Below are 21416 nucleotides of genomic sequence, written 5' to 3'. Positions count from 1 at the left end.
GTGAGAGTAGCATCAACATATATACACTACCGAATGTAAAATAGTTTGCTGGTAGGAAGCAGCAGCATAGCACAGGGAGATCGGCTTGGTGCTTTGCGATGACCTAGAGGGGTGGGATAGGGAGGATGGGAGGGAGACTCAAGAGGGAGGGGATATGGGGACATGTGTATGCATATGGCTGATTCACTTTGTTGTGCAACAGAAACTAACATGGCATTGTGAAGCGATTATACTCCAATAAAGAACTATTTTTTTAAAATGACCCAGATTTTAGATTAAAATACAAATTCCTTGAGTCCACCAGGGAATCTACATATTTTAAAAGTGCCCCAGCTTTTAAAAATTAATGGAAAGTCAATTTGGAAACACTGACTTAGGAAGTAAAAATGTCACAAATCAACTTTTGGTAAACTAATCTGTAACTATTTAATGACTTTTCAGCAAAAAAAATCAAAGTACGTAATCTTTACTTTTAAGCAATCTTGCCACAGTGCTGAAACACTCATATTTGAAATAGGAAAGATTTAAATAATCCATGAGAAATTTTTGTCTTTGAATCACCAGTTCAACATTTTTTTCAGTCGCTTGCCTACCTAACTGAGTTGTTTTGAGTTATACACACAACACTTCCATCTTAATTTCAAATGATGTAAAACTGAGGGACAGAAGTAAACTGGACTGTGGACTCCATAATGACATATAAGGGTTAACGCTCTTCAATACGAACTAATTAGGCTAATTGCCTTCTCAGAAATCTATATTTGAATATACTATAACCAGTTACAGTTTATTCCCACATGACTAATGCTACAGTTGGAGTTTAATCAGCAATTCCATTATGCTCTCAAATTCAACCTTCAAGTTCAGGCAATCTTTCTGGGCAAAAGCATTAGCAAAGTTGCAGATTGTAATCATGTCCTGCCCAAGAGTTTCTCAACTTTCAGTGACAACATGACCTAGTGCCAACAGTACTGGGAGAATTGAAGACATAGGTCAGTGATTCCCACTGGGCCCTTCTTTTTCTCCAGAATGGGAATCACCCAGGACCACCAGGGACAGCTTTGAAATCTGCATTTCCACAAACTACACAAGGTAATTCTGATGTGAGAACACTGCTCAAGATTCTATTTTCAACCTTGTCACTAAATGTATTGGCCAGCATATACAAAATACATAATCTCTCATGTCTTGATTTGCCAATCTATATATCAGAATAATGACATTTGAACCTTTCTGCTAGGAATACTGGAGAGATAACATTAGTGAATTACACTTAAAAATTGAAACTGAAGATTATGTTTAAAAGAGTAGCATAACCGGTTTAGCATTAGAAGAATCTGGATCCAAAACTCAGTCTACTGCTTACTCACTGAACTTGCATCTCAAATTCATATCTGCAAAAAGGAGATAATAATGCCAACCTCATAGAATTATATGAGATTAAAGAAGATATTATATGCAAAGTGCTAGTCTCATGATTGTCACATTGTGGATACTAAAAAAAAAATGTTGATGTTACTAAGGAGGAGAAGAGCTACAAATCTGGTGGGTTTTTGTCAAGTAAGAGTAAGAAATAAAATTATGTTGTCATAGCCACTAATATTTTGGGAATGTTTGTTATCCACTGCATATAACTAGCCCCTCCTGATTGATACAAAAGTCAATTGATGGTAGAGTGTTTTGCTTTTAAACAAAGGAACCACAAAGTAGGTACAGCTTTCTTTATGAACTTTGGTCACTCTGTATATAAAACTCTTTAAGCAATGAACCATCTGCAAGGAAGTTACACACTGACCTTCTGCTTATAAATATCACTTGCCGAGGCAAACATGAAGAGCCCCGGCAGGAATACACCTCTTGCCAGATGTTAAGTTTCACATTTAACCAGACGCCCTGTTGTTTTTATTTTCCAGCTGCAATTTGTTTCTCACGCTCATGAGGATGAGATCTTGAGACACCATAGAAGCAAGCCTCTCTCAGTGGAGAGTTTGCCTCTACCCAGGGATCCCAGACTCTCTAGAAAGCATTCTATTTGCCCAGATCCATCAATGCTTCTACTGCGTGAGACACCAGCAGCCCACTCTCCACTTGTTTACCGCCCTGACAGCTCTCAACCATTCCTCCCTGAGGTGGGGAGGACCCCTTGAGTCTTGTCAACATCTGTCACGGATGAGGAGTTTGCATGGGAAGACACTACCTGACGTGTGTCAGGAGAGAAAAGTAGTGATAAGAAACCACCAGGAGTGTAGCATAAAGCCTATCATTGTTACAGAAGAACACCAGTTAGGAAAACAGAGCAGAGGGGTTGAAAGAACACAGAATTTGGAGTAAAAAAACCAGGATTTGAAACCCAGCTCCTCCAGTCCTACCAGTAATATACTTAACATTTGTTGAGCACTCTCTAAGCACATTACATGCATCATCTCACTTAACCTTCACAATTACACATGAGATGGATTCTATTGTATCATTACCCTGGTTTTCTAGACTGGGGAACTGAGAAAAAATGAGGTGTACTGAAAACAAAAGTGTTGCTTTCAGTTCATCAAACAATTCCTCTTTTTTTAAACTCCTATAATGGTCAATTCTTCTGTACATCTGCCAACTATATTCAGGGAGACAGGATTCTGAAATGTCTGTGTAATTAATTTCTGGTACAATCAAGGGACAGTGGGTCGGTTAGGAAATATCTCCTGCCAAGCAGAGCAGTGACATTTACTAAAGGTGAGATGTAAGACAGCAGTGTGTGAGTATTAGATAGAATTCGGCAGAACTGGACTACAGTTAATAAGGCTACATCATTTACAGGCTAAAGTGAGTTGGTCAGTTTCTTCACACTGGGTTAAATGAGCATCTCCTCAGATCTTTTCCTCCAAAAATGTTCCATGTAGATTTAAAATAATTTAAATAGCTCTAGACATCTTACCCTACCCATTTGAAACCTTCAACAGCTCAGTACCCAAAGGAAAATGTCCATAACCCTAAACAAGGAACCACAGGTCTTCACAATCTTTCCCAAACATACCCTTCAGCCACCCTTTATCTTCCCCCCAAACACACACACTGACCCTAGGTCACAGGACCTCGTACCTCTGTTACCAGGCCATGCCTTTCCCTCCATGTCTTTGTTCATGCTGTTCCCTCTACCAATTATACCTTTTTCCTAACCATTGTCTGTCAAAACAATATCCATGTGCATTAGTGTGCTAGGACTGCTGTAACAAAGTGTCACAAACTGGGCGGCTAAAAGACCAGAAATTTATTGTCTCATGATTCTGGAAGCTAGAAGTCCAAGATCAAAGTGTTGGCTGGGTTTGTTCCTCCTGATGACTACGAGGGAGAATCTGGTCCATGCCTCTCCCCAGCTTCTGGTGGTGGTCTGGTCATTTTTGGCACTCCTTGCCTTGTAGATGAATCATTCCAATCCCTGCCTTCATGCTCCCATTACATTCTCCGGGTGCGTCAGTGTCCAAATCTCCCCTTTTTATCAGGACACCAATCAAAGTGGTTTCGAGACCAACCCCACTCTAGTTTGACTTCATCTTAACTAATTACATCTGCAACCACCCTATTTCCAAATAAGTTTACATTTTGAGGTACCAAGGCTAAGGGCTTTAACATAGGAATTTGGGGGAATACAATTCAACCCATAACACAATGGTTCAATTCTTACATCAAAAACTACCACTTCATTTAAAAATGCTCCCCCTCAAAAAAAAAAATTCTGAAGTTCCAAGGCAAGATGTAAGTTCCTCTCCTCTGAATTTACAAGGTTGATTCACACTGAACGACTTTCAAATGTCTTATGGTACATCATACACTTCTGTGTTTCCTAGTTGTTCACCATGTATGTTTTTCTCCTGAAGGTAAGATTGATGTCTTGTTGATCTTCATATTCTCTTCATGAATAATACCTCATCCGTGTTTGCAGTATAGAATTTTAATCTCCTCTTCATTCTTGTGTAGTCACTTTTTCATTCCTGTTTTTCTACCAAGAAGCCACACCCCAGGGGGGGTTCATTCCCTGGCAACATACATCACCACAGAGCTGAGCTGGTGACATACATGAAGTAACCACATTCCTTAACATTTTAGCTGATGTTTGAGAAGCCTTACCATAGCAGCACAGACATTTCCCACAAATAAAGCCACTTGGTCCAGAACACCAGGCTAGTGTCTTACACAGGTAATTATACACGTGTTTAAATTCTTGCTCTACTAGCAGAATGCCACTAGACTTATCATAAAGAATTTGACATATTTAACCTGCTAAACCTGCAGCTGAAGACAAGAGCCTCTTCAGATTCCAAGGAGCCTGTGTTGTGTGGCTTTATCTAGTTGACACTAGTAGCATCTCAGACAACTACGGGGTTTATAGGTAAGGATTGCAGAGGATTCCAGAGACTATTACTTCTAACGTTATTTCCGTTCCCTGAAAAAAATACACATTTAATCACAGCATCTACATAAATATTAATAAGTTTATGCTCATGCAAATGATGTAATACCTTAAAAGCAGCATTTAAATGCCTATATAAAAGACAAGAAAGACTGATCTATTTGAGATTCCTCACCTTTTACTCTTTATTTCTTGCATATCTGTTGTTATTTATCTTATCTAAGGTTGCCAGCCTGTTTTACTCTCTCCTCTCTACCCATTCCTTTCACAGATTTCCAAGAGCCAGCATGGAGAGGATGGGATGTCTTTCTGCTACCCCATCTGTCTCTGGCTTCACTCTTTGTACAAGAAGCTTGTTAATCAGGAGAATCTTAAATATAAGTCAGTGATTCTCATCCCTGACTGCATATTAGAGTCACCTTGGGAGATTTAAATGATTCTGATCTCTCAACCCCAAATTTTCTGATTTAATTAGTTGTGAAAAGGGTCCATGCACAAGCATTGCTTGGATATTTCTGAAGAGCTTCCCAGTGATTCTAACATTCAGCCAGTTTAAGAATTGCTGAATTAACTTTAGCCTGTCTCTCAAAACCATTGTTTCTGAATGTGTGATCCATAGACTTCCTGCATCAGAGTCATCTGGGAAGATTACTAAAAAGGTAAATTTCTAGGTCTTATCTCAAACCTACTGAATCAGAATCCGTGGGACTGAGGCCCAGAAATCTGCTTTCAACAAGTTTTAAATGATTTGGAAAACTCAAAAATGACTGTTCTAAAACAGTAGTTTCCCAATTCCTTTTTCTGGGGCTTGTTTTTGGTCAATTTTTGTCACTCAAAGGTAAGACCTATGACATGCCATGATACACACTGTTGGCTGGCTGACCCAGTAGCCAATTCTAGCCTGGTTCTCCCACTTGCCTTCCAATGTAGATGCCAGAAAAGCTGAATATTCACTATTGTAGGATCTCTCTCAGCTACTAGAAATATGATGTCACTATGACCCAGTATGGCAAATAACTCATAAGGGGAGACCTGCTAGTGTGACTGGGAAACTCTTGTTTCTTTATAAGAAGGACTTGTATAAGCTACATACTCCTGGCTTCACCTCTTCCCTGTTCTTTCTGCACCTTTGAAACTGGATGTGACGCCATCTTCTGACCACGGAGGAGCAAGAGAAAAGACAAAAGACCAGCACACTATGGCTGAAGAAGTAAAACAATGGAACGACGCTGGCTTGTTGATATCATTAAGAAGTCCACAAATGATTCCAGCATTCCTAACTGATAAAGGACTTTCCTCCATAATCCATTCCACAGACGAACCACATTCAAAGAAGCATGATGCATTAGAAGTCTCAATTTTTATTCCTTTTCAAGCATTTAATATTGTCCAAGAATTAGTCTACAAAACCTAATATATAAACCCTTGTACCACAGTCTCCACCTCCACTTCCAGCCTGTCTAATCTTGGAGGTCTTTCATTCTACTGCCTCCCATCTCAAAAACAGAACTATCTTACCCAAGTCATCTTGCTTCACCTTGAGGTCCCTTGAGTCCTTCTTTCCTCCTCATAATGCTCTGTCCTCTCTCGGAGGACAGAGTACATTCACTGGTTATTTTCTTACTCCCCTAAGAGAATGGGAGGAGCAAGAAGAATTCAAGAAGAGTACGGAGGGCTTCCCTGGTGGCGCAGTGGTTGAGAGTCCGCCTGCCGTTGCAGGGGACGCAGGTTCGTGCCCCGGTCCGGGAAGATCCCACATGCCATGGAGCAGCTGGGCCTGTGAGCCATGGCCACTGAGCCTGCTCGTCCGGAGCCTGTGCTCCGCAATGGGAGAGGCCACAATAGTGAGAGGCCCGCGTACCGCAGAAAAAAAAAAAAAAAAAAGAAGGATGAAGGATACAGAGAGTGGAGAAGCTATGGACACTTCATTTTAATGATTTTTAACCCCTCACACAAAGAAACCTAAAATGTAAAAACGGCATAGGCTTAGAATTTTTAAGACTGAAGACACACACCAGTCAGAATGGCCATCATCAAAAACTCTACAAACAATTAAGACCCAGCTCCACTCAATGACTAGCAAGCGGCAGTGCTGGACACCCTATGCCAAACAACTACCAAGACAGGAACACAACCCCACCCATTAGCATAGAGGCTGCCTAAAATAATAATAGGGTCACAAACACCCCAAAACACACCACTGGACATGATCCTGTGCACCACAAAGACAAGAGCCAGCCTCATCCACCAGAACACAGGCACCAGTCCCCTCCACCAGGAAGCCTACAAAACCCACTGAACCAACCTTACCGACTGGGAGCAGACACCAAAAACATTGGGAACTACAAACCTGCAGCCTACAAAAAGCAGACCCCAAACAGAGTAAGTTAAGCAAAATGAGAAGACAGAGAAACACACAGTAGAGGAAGGAGCAAGGCAAAAACCCGCCAGACCTAACAAATGAAGAGGAAATAGGCAGTCTACCTGAAAAAGAATTCAGAGTAATGATAGTAAAGATGATCCAAAATCTTGGAAATAGAATAGACAAAATGCAAGAAATGTTTAACAAGGACCTACAAGAACTAAAGAGCAAACAAACAATGATGAACAACACAATAAATGAAATTTAAAATTCTCTACAAGGGGCTTCCCTGGAGGCACGGTGGTTGAGAGCCCGCCTGCCGATGCCGGGGACATGGGTTCATGCCCTGGTCCAGGAAGACCCCACATGCCGTGAAGCGGCTGGGCCCATGAGCCACGGCTGCTAAGCCTGCGCGTCCAGAGCCTGTGCTCCACAACGGGAGAGACCACAACAGTGAGAGGCCCATGTACCACAAAAAAAAAAAAAAAATTCTCCAGAAGGAATCAATAGCAGAATCACTGAGGCAGAAGAACGGATAAGTGACCTGGAAGATAAAATAGTGGAAATAACTACCACAGAGCACAATAAACAAAAAAGAATGAAAAGAATTGAGGACAATCTCAGAAACCTCTGGGACAACATTAAACGCACCAACATTTGAATCATAGGGGTCCCAGAAGAAGAAGAGAAAAAAAACGGGCTGAGAAGATACTTGAAGAGATTATAGTTGAAAGCTTACATAATATGGGTAAGGAAATAGTCAATCAAGTCCATGAAGCACAGAAAGTCCCATAGAGGATAAATCCAAAGAGAAACACACCAAGACATATATAAATCAAACTATCAAAAATTAAGTATGAAGAAAAAATATTAAAAGCAGCCAGGGAAAAACAACATACAAGGGAATCCCCATAAAGTTAACAGCTGATCTTTCAGCAGAAATTCTGCAAACCAGAAGGGAGTGGTAGGACGTATTTAAAGTGATGAAAGGGAAAAAACTAAAACCAAGATTACTCTACCCAGCAAGGATCGCATTCAGATTTGACCGAGAAATTAAAAGCTTTACAGACAAGCAAAAGCTAAGAGAATTCAGCACCACCAAACCAGCTTTAAAACAAATGCTAAAGGACTTTCTCTAGGCAGGAAACACGAGAGAAGGAAAAGAATTATAATAACAAACCCAAAACAATTCAGAAAATGGTAATAAGAACATACATATCAATAATTACCTTAAGTAAGAATGGATTAAATGATTCAACCAAAAGACATAGACTGGCTGAATGGATACAAAAACAAGACCTGTATATATGCTGTCTACAAGAGACCCACTTCAGACCTAGGAACACATACAGACTGAAAGTGAGGGGCTGGAAAAAGATATTCCATGCAAATGGAAGTCAAAGAAAAGCTGTAGTAGCAATTCTCATATCAGACAAAATAGACTTTAAAATAACGACTATTACAAGAGACAAAGAAGGACACTACATAATGATCAAGGGATCAATCTGAGAAGAACATATAACAATTGTAAATATTTATGAACCCAACATAGGAGCACCTCAATACATAAGGCAAATGCTAGCAGCCATAAAAGGGGAAACTAACAGTAACACAATCATAGTAGGGGACTTTAACACCCCACTTTCACCAATGGACAGATCATCCAAAATGAAAACAAATAAGAAAAAACAACCTTTAAATGATACATTAAACAAGATGGACTTAATTGATATTTATAGGACATTCTATCCAAACACAACAGAGTGCACTTTCTTCTCAAGTGCTCATAGAACATTCTCCAGGATAGATCATATCTTGGGTCACAAATCAAGCCTTGGTAAATTTAAGAAAATTGAAATCATATCAAGTATCTTTTCTGACCACAATGCTGTGAGACTAGATATCAATTACAGGAAAAGATCTGTAAAAAATACAAATACATGGAGGCTAAACAATACACTACTAAATAACCAAGAGATCACTGAAGAAATCAAAGAGGAAATCAAAAAATTCCTAGAAACAAATAACAATGAAAACACAACAACCCAAAACCTATGGGATGCAGCAAAAGCAGTTCTAAGAGGGAAGTTTATAGCAACAAAATCCTACCTAGAAACAAGAAACATCTCAAATAAACAACTTAATTTTACACCTAAAGCAATTACAGAAAGACGAACAAAAAACCCCAAAGTTGGCAGAAGGAAAGAAATCATAAAGATAGGATAAGAAATAAATGAAAAAGAAATGAAGGAAATGATAGCAAAAATCAGGAAAACAAAACCTGGCTCCTTGAGAAATTAAACAAAATTGATAAACAATTAGTCAGACTCATCAAGAAAAAAAGGAAGAAGACTAAAATCAATAGAAATAGAAATAAAAAAGGAGAAGTAACAACTGACACTGCAGAAATACAAAGGATCATGAGAGATTACTACAAGAAACTATATGCCAATAAAATGGACAACCTGGAAGAAATGGACACATTTTTAGAAAAACACAACCCTCCGAGACTGAACCAGGAAGAAATAGAAAATATAAACAGACCAATCACAAGCACTGAAATTGAAACTGTGATTAAAAATCCTCCAACAGGGCTTCACTGGTGGCGCAGTGGTTGAGAGTCTGCCTGCCGATGCAGGGGACACGGGTTCGTGCCCCAGTCCGGGAGAATCCCACATGCTGCGGAGCAGCTGGGCCCGTGAGCCTGGCCGCTGAGCCTGCGCGTCCGGAGCAAAATCTTCCAACAAACAAAAATCCAGGACAAGATGGCTTCAAAGGAGAATTATATCAAACATTTAGAGAAGAGCTAACACCTATACTTCTCAAACTCTTCCAAAATACAGCTGATGGAGGAACACTCCAAAACTCATTCTACAAGGCCACCATCACCCTGATACCAAAACCAGACAAAGTTGTCACAAAAAAAGAAAACTAGAGACCAATATCACTGATGAACATAGATGCAAATATCCTCAACAAAATACTAGCAAACAGAATCCAACAGTCCTTTCAAAGGATCATACACCATGATGAAGTGGGGTTTATCCCAGGAATGCAAGGATTCTTCAATATACACAAATGAATCAACATGATAAATCATATTAACGAACTGAAGGACAAAAACCATATGATCATCTTAATAGATGCAGAAAAAGCTTTCAACAAATTTCAACACCGATTTATAATACAAACCCTCCAGAAAGTAGGCATAGATGGAACTTACCTCAACATAGTAAAGGTCATATATGACAAACCCACAGCCAACATCGTTCTCAATGGTGGAAAACTGAAACCATTTCCACTAAGATCAGGAGCACGACAAGGTTGCCCACTCTCACTACTATTATTCAACATAGTTCTGGGAGCTTTAGCCACAACAATCAGAGAAGAAAAAGAAATAAAAGGAATCCAAATTGGAAAAGAAGAAGTAAAGCTGCCACTGTTTGCAGATGACATGATACTATACATAGAGAATCCTAAAGATGCTACCAGAAAACTACTAGAGCTAATCAATTAATTTGGTAAAGTGGCAGGATACAAAATTAATGTATAGAAATCTCTTGCATTTCTATACACTAATGATGAAAAATCTGAAAGAGAAATTAAGGAAACACTCCCATTTACCATTGTAACAATAACAATCAAACACCTAGGAATAAACCTACCTAGAGAGACAAAAGACCTGTATGCAGAAAATTATAAGACACTGATGAAAGAAATTAAAGATGATACAAACAGATGGAGAGATATGCCATGTTCTTGTATTGGAAGAATCAACATTGTGAAAATGACTATACTACCCAAAGCAATCTACAGATTCAATGCAATCGATAGCAAACTACCACTGGCATTTTTTGTGAACAAAAAAATTCACAATTTGTATGGAAACACAAAAAACCCTGAATAGCCAAAGCAATCTTGAGAACGAAAAATGGAGCTGGAGGAATCAGTCTCCCTGACTTCAGACTATACTACAAAGCTACAGTAATCAAGACCGTATGGTACTGGCACAAAAAACGAAGTATAGATCAATGGAGCAGGATAGAAAGCCCAGAGATAAACCCACACACATATGGTCACCTTATTTTTGATGAAGGAGGCAAGAATATACAATGGAGAAAAGACTGCCTCTTCAATAAGTGGTGCTGGGAAAACTGGACACCTACATGTAAAAGAATGAAATTAGAACACTCCCTAACACCGTACACAAAAATAAACTCAAAATGGATTAAAGACCTAAATGTAAGGCCAGACAGTATAAAACTCTTAGAGGAAAACATAGGCCGAACCCTCTATGACATAAATCACAGCAAGATCCTTTTTGACCCACTTACTAGAGAAATGGATATAAAAACAAAAATAAACAAATGGGACCTAATGAAACTTAAAATATTTTGCACAGCAAAGGAAACCATAAACAAGATGAAAAGACAACCCTCAGAATGGGAGAAAATATTTGCAAACAAAGCAACTGACAGAGTATTAATCTCCAAAATTTACAAGCAGCTCATGCAGCTTAACATCAAAAAAACAAACAACCCAATCCAAAAATGGGCAGAAGACCTAAATAGACATTTCTGCAAAGAAGATAGACTGATTTCCAAGAAACACATGAAAGGATGCTCAACATCACTAATCATTAGAGAAATGCAAATCAAAACTACAATGAGGTATCACCTCACACAAGTCGGAATGGCCATCATCAAAAAAATCTACAAATGATAAATGCTGGAGAGGGTGTGGAGAAAAGGGAACCCTCTTGCACTGTTGGTGGGAATGTAAATTGACACAGCCACTATGGAGAACAGTATGAAGACTCCTTAAAAAAACTAAAAATAGAACTACCATACGACCCAGCAATCCCACTACTGGGCATATACCCTGAGAAAACCATAATTCAAAAGGACTCATGTACCACAATGTTCATTGCAGCTCTCTTTGTAATAGCTAGGACATGGAAACAACCTAAGTGTCCATCAACAAATGAATGGATAAAGAAGATGTGGCACATATATAAAATGGAATATTACTCAGCCATGAAACGAAATGAAATTGAGTTATTTGTAGTGAGGTGAATGGACCTAGAGACTGTCATACAGAGTGAAGTAAGTCATAAAGAGAAAAACAAATACCGTATGCTAACAAATATATATGGAATGTAAAAAAAAAAATTTGTTCTGAAGAACCTAGGGGCAGGACAGGACTAAAGACGCAGACATCGAGAATGGACTTGAGGACATGGGGAGGGGGAAGGGTAAACTGGGACGAAGTGAGAGAATGGCATGGACATATATACACTACCAAATGTAAAATAGATAGCTAGTGGGAAGCAGCTGCATAGCACACGGAGATCAGCTCGGTGATTTGTGTCCACCTAGAGTGGTGGAATAGGGAGGGTGGGAGGAAGACGCAAGAGGGAGGAGATATGGGGATATATGTATATGTACAGCTGATTTACTTGGTTATACAGCAGAAACTAACACACCATTTTAAAGCAATTATACTCCAATAAAGATGTTAAAAATAAATAAATAAAATTCAAAGTACTAAATGCAGAGTATAATTTCCATAGCTAAAAAATGTCATTAGTACCAGTTATTAGTTCATCTATTTTAGTAAAATGATTCTCCTTAGAAACTGATTTTCCTTCGTTAAACATGCTGAACCCAAATAAAATTGAGGGCTTATAATTACCAAGAGAAGGAAAGATCAACTGCATTGATACTGTTCCATAGGCTGTCCTTTTCATTTCTTCCTTGTGAATCATATGAACTTTAGTGAGATCTCACACCCATGTTTTTCATTAAGGAACAGGTAATGCATTTAGCTTTCTTTTTATGACTCAGTCTAGAGAACACTATGATCTGGCCCCTGGGGTTTTGAAACAAACAAACTACTCCCTCATCAATATTGAGATAACCTCAGAGAAGCTGAGAGATAGGTTTTACTCAGCATAGGAAAAAACCAGTACATTTCACAAATACATATATATATATAAATATATACATACATATACAGCACCGTGATAGAAGTTGTCTGCCAAGGTGTGTGACACAACACCCACCTGGGCTTGCAGGTCAGGAGGGTAATTCTCTCTGACACAGCAGCTTCCAGGGTCAGCTCTGAGAGGGAGGCTAAGGACTGATTTATCACCTGCATTGGGAGTACTGATTCCCACTGCTCTCCCGATTCAGGCAGTAAATCACCTATACGTTTTGTACCCACATTATCATTTGAGGCACAATTTGATTCTAACTACAAAGGGAGCAATACTTGGTACTCGGTGGGGGTGAGGGGCCAGGATCTGTCTCCTTCATTGGTGGGGCAACATATGTATAGCCCCCCATCCCCATAACCAACTATATACCTTCCTTTTATTTCACAGTCTTGCTTTTCCTAAAATATTCTCAGCATAGGCTTCCCTGTTAACACATTACTCTTTTTTTTTAATAGCTTTATTGAGGTGCAATTGATATACAAAAAACTGCATATGTTTAATGTATACAACTCGATGAGTTTAAACATATGCATACACCTGTGAGACCATCACTCCGATTAAGGTAATAAACATATCCCTCAACTTCAAAAGACTCCTCCTGCCCCTCTGTGGTTTTTTTCTTTGTTATTTTCTGTGTGTGTGGTAAATACACTTAACATGAGATCTACCCTCTTAACAAAAGTTTTAAGTGCACAATACAGTGTTGTTAACTTTAGGCAACATATTATTATAAAAATATTGTTGAAAAGGAGCTACATTTGCACAGTGTGCTCAAGGAGAAAGACTGTTTATCCTGCTCTTCCCCTAGCAGTGCTTCTTCTTGTCATTAACAGATTTTAAATGGTCACTAAATAATGTCATCACTGTCCTAAAGAAAGAGAAACTATAGGATGTATTCTTTAAAATGACTTTGTATGGACTCTTGGAACAAACTGAGATCTAAGCTATATGGACCCAAAGTCTTATCCTTTCGCAGATGTTATTTCTTACCTCCAAATGACATTCATTCAGATGAAGAAGGCAGGGTTTTTTGTTCATTACAAACAAGTACAAATACTGTTAGAAAACATGTCCCAATCTATTCTTAGCACTTTTGAAGTCTCTCAATTTCATAAAATCTAGCACACATTGTTTCTACTCTTTCCTGGTCATTCAACCAAATTTTCTCTAAGGTCTCTTCCTCTCCAACACAGGAAATGGAGACTGACTCAGTCTGCACACACATACAAAGCTAATGTCTTTATCATCCTGACTACAATACAAGAACCAATTTAAGTCACCTATGTCTCAGACTCCTGCCTCTGTGTTTTGAAGCCAGCCACCTTGTCCTCTTAGGAGTGGCTTTATTATCCAACCTCAGCAACTAGCCCTTCTCCCTGGTAGAGGGGCATTAAGATATGACAGGGGAGGAAATTATTGTTTTGGTGCAGAAGCTAAATCCAGGAAAGAGTGGGGTAATTGTCAGGTAACTTGAGGTGGGTAACAATTGAAAGGGAGTGGATTTTTGACTCAGTTGTAAAACTTGACCTCAATTATGGGAAAATTTCAAATCAGTTCCAAGGACAAAGTTAGTTTACTTGGATTGTGTTAGAGGCAGAAAAGGGGATGTGAAAGTTAGAGAAAGTTTAAAGGAGGACAAGTATGTAAGAAAGGAAAATGAGGAGAAAGAGGCTGAACCACCCAATTAATGTTTAATGATAACTCATGGTGCTGCCCATGAGTCACTTAATATATTGTTGACCGAAAATGAAGATGTATTTAGATACCTCCCTACCTATTTAAAAAGAACATAAGGTACTTTGGATTCATCATGAGACGTTTTGCGTGGATATGATGAACAAAGATGAGTTATGACTCAGTGACTAACTAGAGGAAATGAGTCATAGGATGGAGTATGTAGCTGTTTGAGCTTCTGCACCAAAATCAGCCAATATGACGTTCAGTTTGTAAACTTACTGAACACTATTACTATTGTTAATATATTCATTTATCAACATAACATGCATTTCTTGATCCTGTAACTTGAGATCCAACTTTATAATTGTTTTCTCTCAAGAGCCAAGAGATTTTTACTTTCTTTTTTTTCCAAGTAAACATCTGCATTGATCATGGAATTTATTCAAATTACAGGAAACTCATAAATACAATGAAATAATCTATGCTCTCTTCCTGTGGGGCGTAACAATTCATATGTATTAAAAAGAAGCCAATCATGGCAGCTGTGTCACAGCCGCATCATAAAATATACCACCTCAGGGTCTAGAAAATGATTCATAATTTATCCAATGAAATACAAAATACCAAATTTTTCATGTTGAAGGAAAAGATGGTCTTAAATTTCTGTTGCATTTGGTTCTCTTATATTCATCCAAACACTTGGATTCATATTCATAATGAATAAACATCTCTTTTTAAAGCAAAGTGAGACCCTGAAGATAGAACATATTTTCTTTTTTTCCAGCGTTACTGAAGTATAATTCACAAATAGAATTGTACATAAAGTGTACAACTTGAGGAATTGATAAATGTGTATTATGTATCGATAGCCATAATCAAGTTAACACAACCACCCCTGCACAAAGCTATGCTGTGTGTGCGTGTGTGTGTATGTGTGTGTGTGTATGTGTATGGTAAGAATGTTTAAGATCTACTCTCTTAGCAAATTTCAAGTATACAGTACAGCATTATTAACAACAGTAACCATGCTGTACATTAGATCTCCAGAACTTATTCATAACTGGAAGTCTGTACCCTTTGACCAACATCTCCCCACTTCCCCTCCCCCACCTCTGACAACCACCATTCTACTCTGATTTATGAGCTTGCCCTATTTTAAGATTCCATATAGGAATATGATCATATAGTATTTTTCTTTCTCCATCTGGTTGATTTCACTTATAATGTCCTCCAGGTTTATACATGTTGTCACAAATGGCAGATTTGCTTTTTTTCTGGCTAAATAATATTTCATTGTATATAATTATACCATATTTTCTTTATCCATTCATCTGTCAAGACAATGAGGTTATTTCCATATCTTGGCTATGTGAATAATGCTGCAACGAGCACAGAAGTGCATGTTTTCTTCAGATATAAACTCAGAAGTGAGTTTGCTGGATCTTATGGTTGTTATATTTTTTATCTTTTGAGGAACCTCTGTACTGTTTTCCATTATTGTTGCACCAGTTTACATTCCCACCAACAGTGCACAAGTGTTCCCTTTTCTCTACGTCCTCGACAACACTTGCTTATTTCTTGGTTTTTTGATAACAGCCATCCTAGCAGGTGTGAGGTGATGTCTCATTGTGGTTTTGATTTGTACTTCCCTAACGATTAGTGATGTTGAGCACATTGTTATGTATGTGTTGGCCATTTTTATGTCTTCTTTTGAGCAATGTCTATTCAGGTTATTTGCTAATTTGGATTACTTGGGGGTTTTGTTTGTGTGTTTGTTTTGCTATTGAGTTTGAGTGCCTTATACATTTTGGATATTAACCCCTTAACAGATGTATGGTTTGCAAATATTTTCTGCTATTCTATAGGTTGTCTTTAAATTTTGTTGATTGTTTCCTTTGCTGTGCAGAAGATTTTAAGTTTGATATAGCCTCACTTTATTTTTGCTTTTGCTGCATATGCCAAGGAGATTTATCCCTATGTTTTCTTCTGGGATTTTTATGGTTTCAGTCTTACATTTAAGTCTTTAATTCATTTTGAGTTAATTTTTGTAAGTGGTATAAGATAGGGGTCCAGTTTCATTCTTCAGCATATGGCTGTCCAGTTTTCCTAACACCATTTATTGCAGAGACTGTCCTTTTCCCATTGTGTGTTCTTGGAGCTCTTGTCAAAGATTAGTTGACCATGTATGGGGTTTTATTTCCGGGCTCTCTATTCTGTTCCATTGACCTATGTGTCTGTTTTTAATCCTGGTACCATACTATTTTAATTACTATAGCTTTGTAATATAGTTTGAAATCAGGAAGTGTGATGCCTCCAGCTTTGTTCCTCTTTCTCAAGATTGCTTTGGCTATCCAGGGTCTTTGTGGTTCCATATGAGTTTTAGAACTATTTTTTCTATTTCTATGAAATATGCCATTGGGATTTTGATAGGGATTTCATGAAATCTCTAGATTGCTTTGGGTAGTATGGATATTTTAACAATATTAATTCTTCCAACCATGAACGCAGGAAATTTTTCCCCTTATTTTTGTCTTTTCCAATTTCTTTTATCCATGTTATACTTTCCAGTGTACAGGTTTTTCACTTCCTTTGTTAAATTTATTCCTAAGTATTTCATTCTTTTTGATGATATTAAAGAGGTTGTTTTCTTAATTTCTCTTTCAGATAACTCATTGTTAGTATATAGAAACACAACTGGTTTTATATATTTACTTTGTATCCTGCAACTTTACTGAATTTGTTTATTAGTTCTAACAGTTTTTTGGTGGACTCTTTGGGGTTTTCTATATATAAGATCATGTCATCTGCAAACAGAGACAGTTTCACTTCTTCCTTTCCTATTTGGATGCTTTTTATTTCTTTGCCTTGCCTAATTGCTCTAGCCAGGACTTACAACACTGTGTGAGTAAATGTGGTGAGAGTGGGCACCTTTGTCTTGTTCCTGATCTTAGAGGAAATGTTTTCAACTTTTCACTGTTGAGTGAGCTTTTCATATGTGGACTTTATTATGTTGAGGTACATTCCTTCTATACCTAATTTGTTGAATTTCTATCATGAAAAGATGTTGAATTTTGTCAAATGCTTTTTCTGCATCTATTGAAATGATCATATGATTTTTGCCTTTTATACTGTTAATATGATATATTATCAAATTTATTGATTTGTTTATATAGAATCATCCCTGTATCCCAAGCCCAAATCCCACTTGATTATGGTGTTGAATCCTTTCAACATGCTATTGAATCTGTTTTCTAATATTTTGTAAAGTGTTTTGAATTTATGTTCATCAAAGATATTGCCTGTAATTTTCTCTGCTTGTAACATCCTTATCTGGCTTTGTTATGATGTTAATGCCAGCCTCATAAAATGAGTTAGGAAGTTTTCCCTCCCCTTCAGTTTTGGGAAGTTCAAGAAGGATTGGTGTTACTTCTTCTTTAAATTTTTAGCAAAATTCACCCAGGAAGCCATCTGATCCTGGGCTTTTCTTTGTTTGGAGACCTTTAATTACTGATTCGATCTTACTAGTAATTGGTCTTTTCAGATTTTCTATTTCTTATGGTTCACTCTTGGTAGGTTGTATGTTTCTAGGAATTTTTCCATTTCTTCTAGGTTATCCAATTTGTTGGTGTGTAATTGTTCATAGCAGTCTCTTATGATCCTTTGTATTTCTGTGATATCAGTTGTAATATCTCCTCTTTCACTTCTAATTTTATTTATTTGGGTCATCTCTCCTTTTTTCTTAGTTTAGCTACAGGTTTGTCAATTTTATTTTTAAAAAAAAACAGCACTTAGTTTCACTGATCTTTTCTGCTGTTTCTCTAGTCTGTATTTCATTTATTTCTGCTCTGATCTTTATTATTTCCTTCCTTCTGCTAATTTTGGGCTTAGTGTATTCTTCTTTTTCTAGTTCCTCAAGATGTAAATGTAGGTTGTTTATCTGAGATCTTTATTTTCTCTTAATGTAAGACTTTTTCACTATAAACTTCCCTCTTATAACTGCTTTTGCTGTGTTTCATAAGTTTTGGTATGTTGTGTTTCCATTTTTCTTTTTTTAAGATACTTTTTGATTTTCCTTTTGATTTCTTCTTGACTCTTTGTTCAGAAGGGTGCTATTTTATTCCACATATCTGTGAATTTTCCAGTTTTCCTCCTGATTTCTAGTTTTATGCAATTGTGATCAGAAAACATACTTGATATTTCAATCTTCCTAAATTTGTTAAATCTTGTTTTGTGACCTAAAATATGGTCTATCCTGGAGAATGTTCTCTGTGTGTTCAAGAAGAATGTATATCAATGTTACTGTTGAATGGAATGTTCTTTAATGTCTGCTAGGTCCATTTGGTCTAAGTGTCATTTAAGACCAGTGTTTCCTTACTAAATGTCTGTCTAGATGATCTATCCATTGTTGACAGTAGGGTATTTAAGCTCCCTACTATTATTGCATCACTATTTTTATCTTCAGATTTGTTAGCATTTGCTTAATACATTTGGGTACTCTAATGTTTGGTGCATATGTATTTACAATTTTTGTATCCTGTTGTGGAATTGACACCTGTCATTATGTAATAACCTGTTTTGTCTTTTGTTACAACTTTTTATTTAAAGGCTCTTTTTCCAATGTAAGTATAGCTACCCCTACTCTCTTTTAGTTTCCATTTACATGGAATATATTTTTCCATCCATTCACTTTCACCCAATGTCTGTTCTTAAAGGTGAAGTGAGTCTTGTAGGAAACATATAGTTGGGTCCTTTTTAAATCCATTCAGCCATTCTCTGTGTTTTGACTGGATAAATAATTTATTTACATTTAAAGTAATTATTGATAGGTAAGGACTTACTATAGTCATCTTGTTATTATCCTTGTCTTGTTATTTGTCTTCTTGGCTTCAATACGCAACATCATATATTGAATATATACACATTTATTTAAAATATTTGGTCAATCATCATTACCTAAAGGTGTTGGTAGGATGTACAAATTACTTTTGATAGGTAGAAAATCAAATAGCTGCTCAAGATTTTTATTTTCCATTCCTGATCTCCATGGCTTGACATCTCCTGAGAAATGTAACCTCATCTGGTGTAGAAAAAAAAAATGATAATGACCCAAAGATTCACTAATTGAAATCAGGAACTGGCAAATTGGCATTTTCTATAAGTGATCAGATAGTAAATATCTTAAGTTTAGTGGGTTTTACATCCTCTGTCACAGCCTCTGTCACAACTTCTCTGCTGTTGTAACACAAAAGTAGCCATAGGCTGTATTTAAAAGAATGGAGCTTGCTGTGTTCCAATAAAACTTTATCTACAAAAACATGTGGTAAGTCAAATATGGCCCATAGACATAGTTTTTCTGACCCTTATCTAAATTATCACAGGTGATTTTACATGTCCTACTCTTCATTAATCAGGTAGTAATGAGAAAATGAAAAAGATAAAACAGTAAAATTTAGTCATGAGAATAATCCATAGGACTTTAGTTGTCAGAGAATAACATGACAAACATCTTTTCCTCCATATTTAACTGATAGTAATGTCTTGAACTAGTGGATGGTTCAAAGTATACTTTGGCAAGATAACCAACAGCAAATAGGACTCGCTAATGTAAGAGAGGAATCAATGATGACTCCAAACTTCTCAGCATAAGTAAATGGTGATGCCATTTATTAAAATAAGAAAGACTAGGTAGGAATATACTTGTGGCTGGGGTTAGAATTAAAATTCTAGATTGGAATGTTGATTTTGAAATGTCTATAAAACATCAAAGTAGAACTGCCAGGTAGGCTGCTGAATGTACTCAGAGAAGAGGTTTTTGACTAAAAAGATAAATTTGGGAGTCATCAACTCATAGATGGCATTTAAAGCCATAGAAATGGATGAAATTAGGCAGAGGATGTAAAAAGAGAAAGCAAGACAAGGAAAGATCCTGATGTACTTTCTGAATCATCCAAGAAAGAACTAATCACATCAGCATAGTTAACTAGTGCTAAGAGGATTTTACTGTACTCCCAATCTTGGTGAATCTATAATATGTGAGTGGCAAAAAACCCACTTTTCTATTCCCCAAATAATTTTTTTTTCAAATGTATCGGATCACATAACCTTTCTCCAAGAACTGTCTTGGCGTACATGTCCATCTAAACAAAATTTGGGAAATGCTTATAATTGTGATTAGTGTAATATATTTAATATAGCTTTTTTTTTTTGTTTTTTAGTCACACGGTGCAGTATGCAGGATCTTAGTTCCCCGACCAGGGAGTGAACCCATGCCCCCTGCAGTATAAATGCAGAGCCCTAACCACTGGATCACCAGGGAATTCCCATAATATAACACTTTTTAATAAATTGATTTTCTTATACACATCACCTATTTTTTTCTAGTCAAAGGGATAATACTAGCCTTCACAGCATGAAGAAAAGCTGCTGATTTCAAATAATCTCTGCAATTCAGACTTGCACTGCATTTTTATTTCTATCTATATAACATACTCAATGCACTCCCTCTTGTGGTGTTACCTGCCCAGAGATATAGGTAAATTCCCTGCAGTTTAATAATGTGAAGAGAACAAAAAAGAGTGGATACTTTCTGTCATCTGCTCAAACATTTTATCCTTCACATGTACAAGACCACTCCCTATTTTTAGGAAGGTAATAGGAAAAGGAAAAGGGAATAATAGGTGAGAGAAGAACAAGAGTGCTCAAGACAATGAATTTATTGCAAACAGCCATTCCATTTTCTGGAGAATGGGGAAAGAGGTGGAGTAGTTCTACTTTCAGTATGGTTGAGTGGCTCCTATCAGACCAACCCTCCAGTAAATAACAGCTACAAACTCTGGACAAGGTATAAAACAATTAACTGAAGGTACTGAAGGGTGAACAGAAGCAGGCAGAAAATGGAGTGGAGTCAATATTTATAAAAAGAGAATGGCACTAGGTAAAATTTTAGTTTTATAACTTTCTGACGGATGGGAGTCTTTTTT

At 37.3% G+C, this 21416-nt stretch overlaps 1 long non-coding RNA gene across 2 annotated transcripts in view; it reads right to left on the bottom strand.

Moving 5' to 3' along the window:
- The window catches only part of LOC149748514 (uncharacterized), an 80769-nt gene extending 59353 nt beyond the window's left edge, over positions 1-21416 (bottom strand). The window contains exon 1 of one of the 2 annotated variants that reach the window (XR_016394018.1): positions 1-21416. This exon is cut by the window's left edge and continues 5303 nt beyond it. This is a non-coding gene — a long non-coding RNA (uncharacterized LOC149748514). The other variant, XR_016394017.1, reaches the window with a different exon arrangement.

Source organism: Delphinapterus leucas, chromosome 8, assembly GCF_059928025.1.
Source record: "Delphinapterus leucas isolate spDelLeu-1000000601 "Yukka" chromosome 8, BTC_Dleu_Yukka2, whole genome shotgun sequence".
NCBI classification, from domain to species: Eukaryota; Metazoa; Chordata; class Mammalia; order Artiodactyla; family Monodontidae; genus Delphinapterus; species Delphinapterus leucas.
This window is presented reverse-complemented; position numbering and strand designations above follow the sequence as displayed.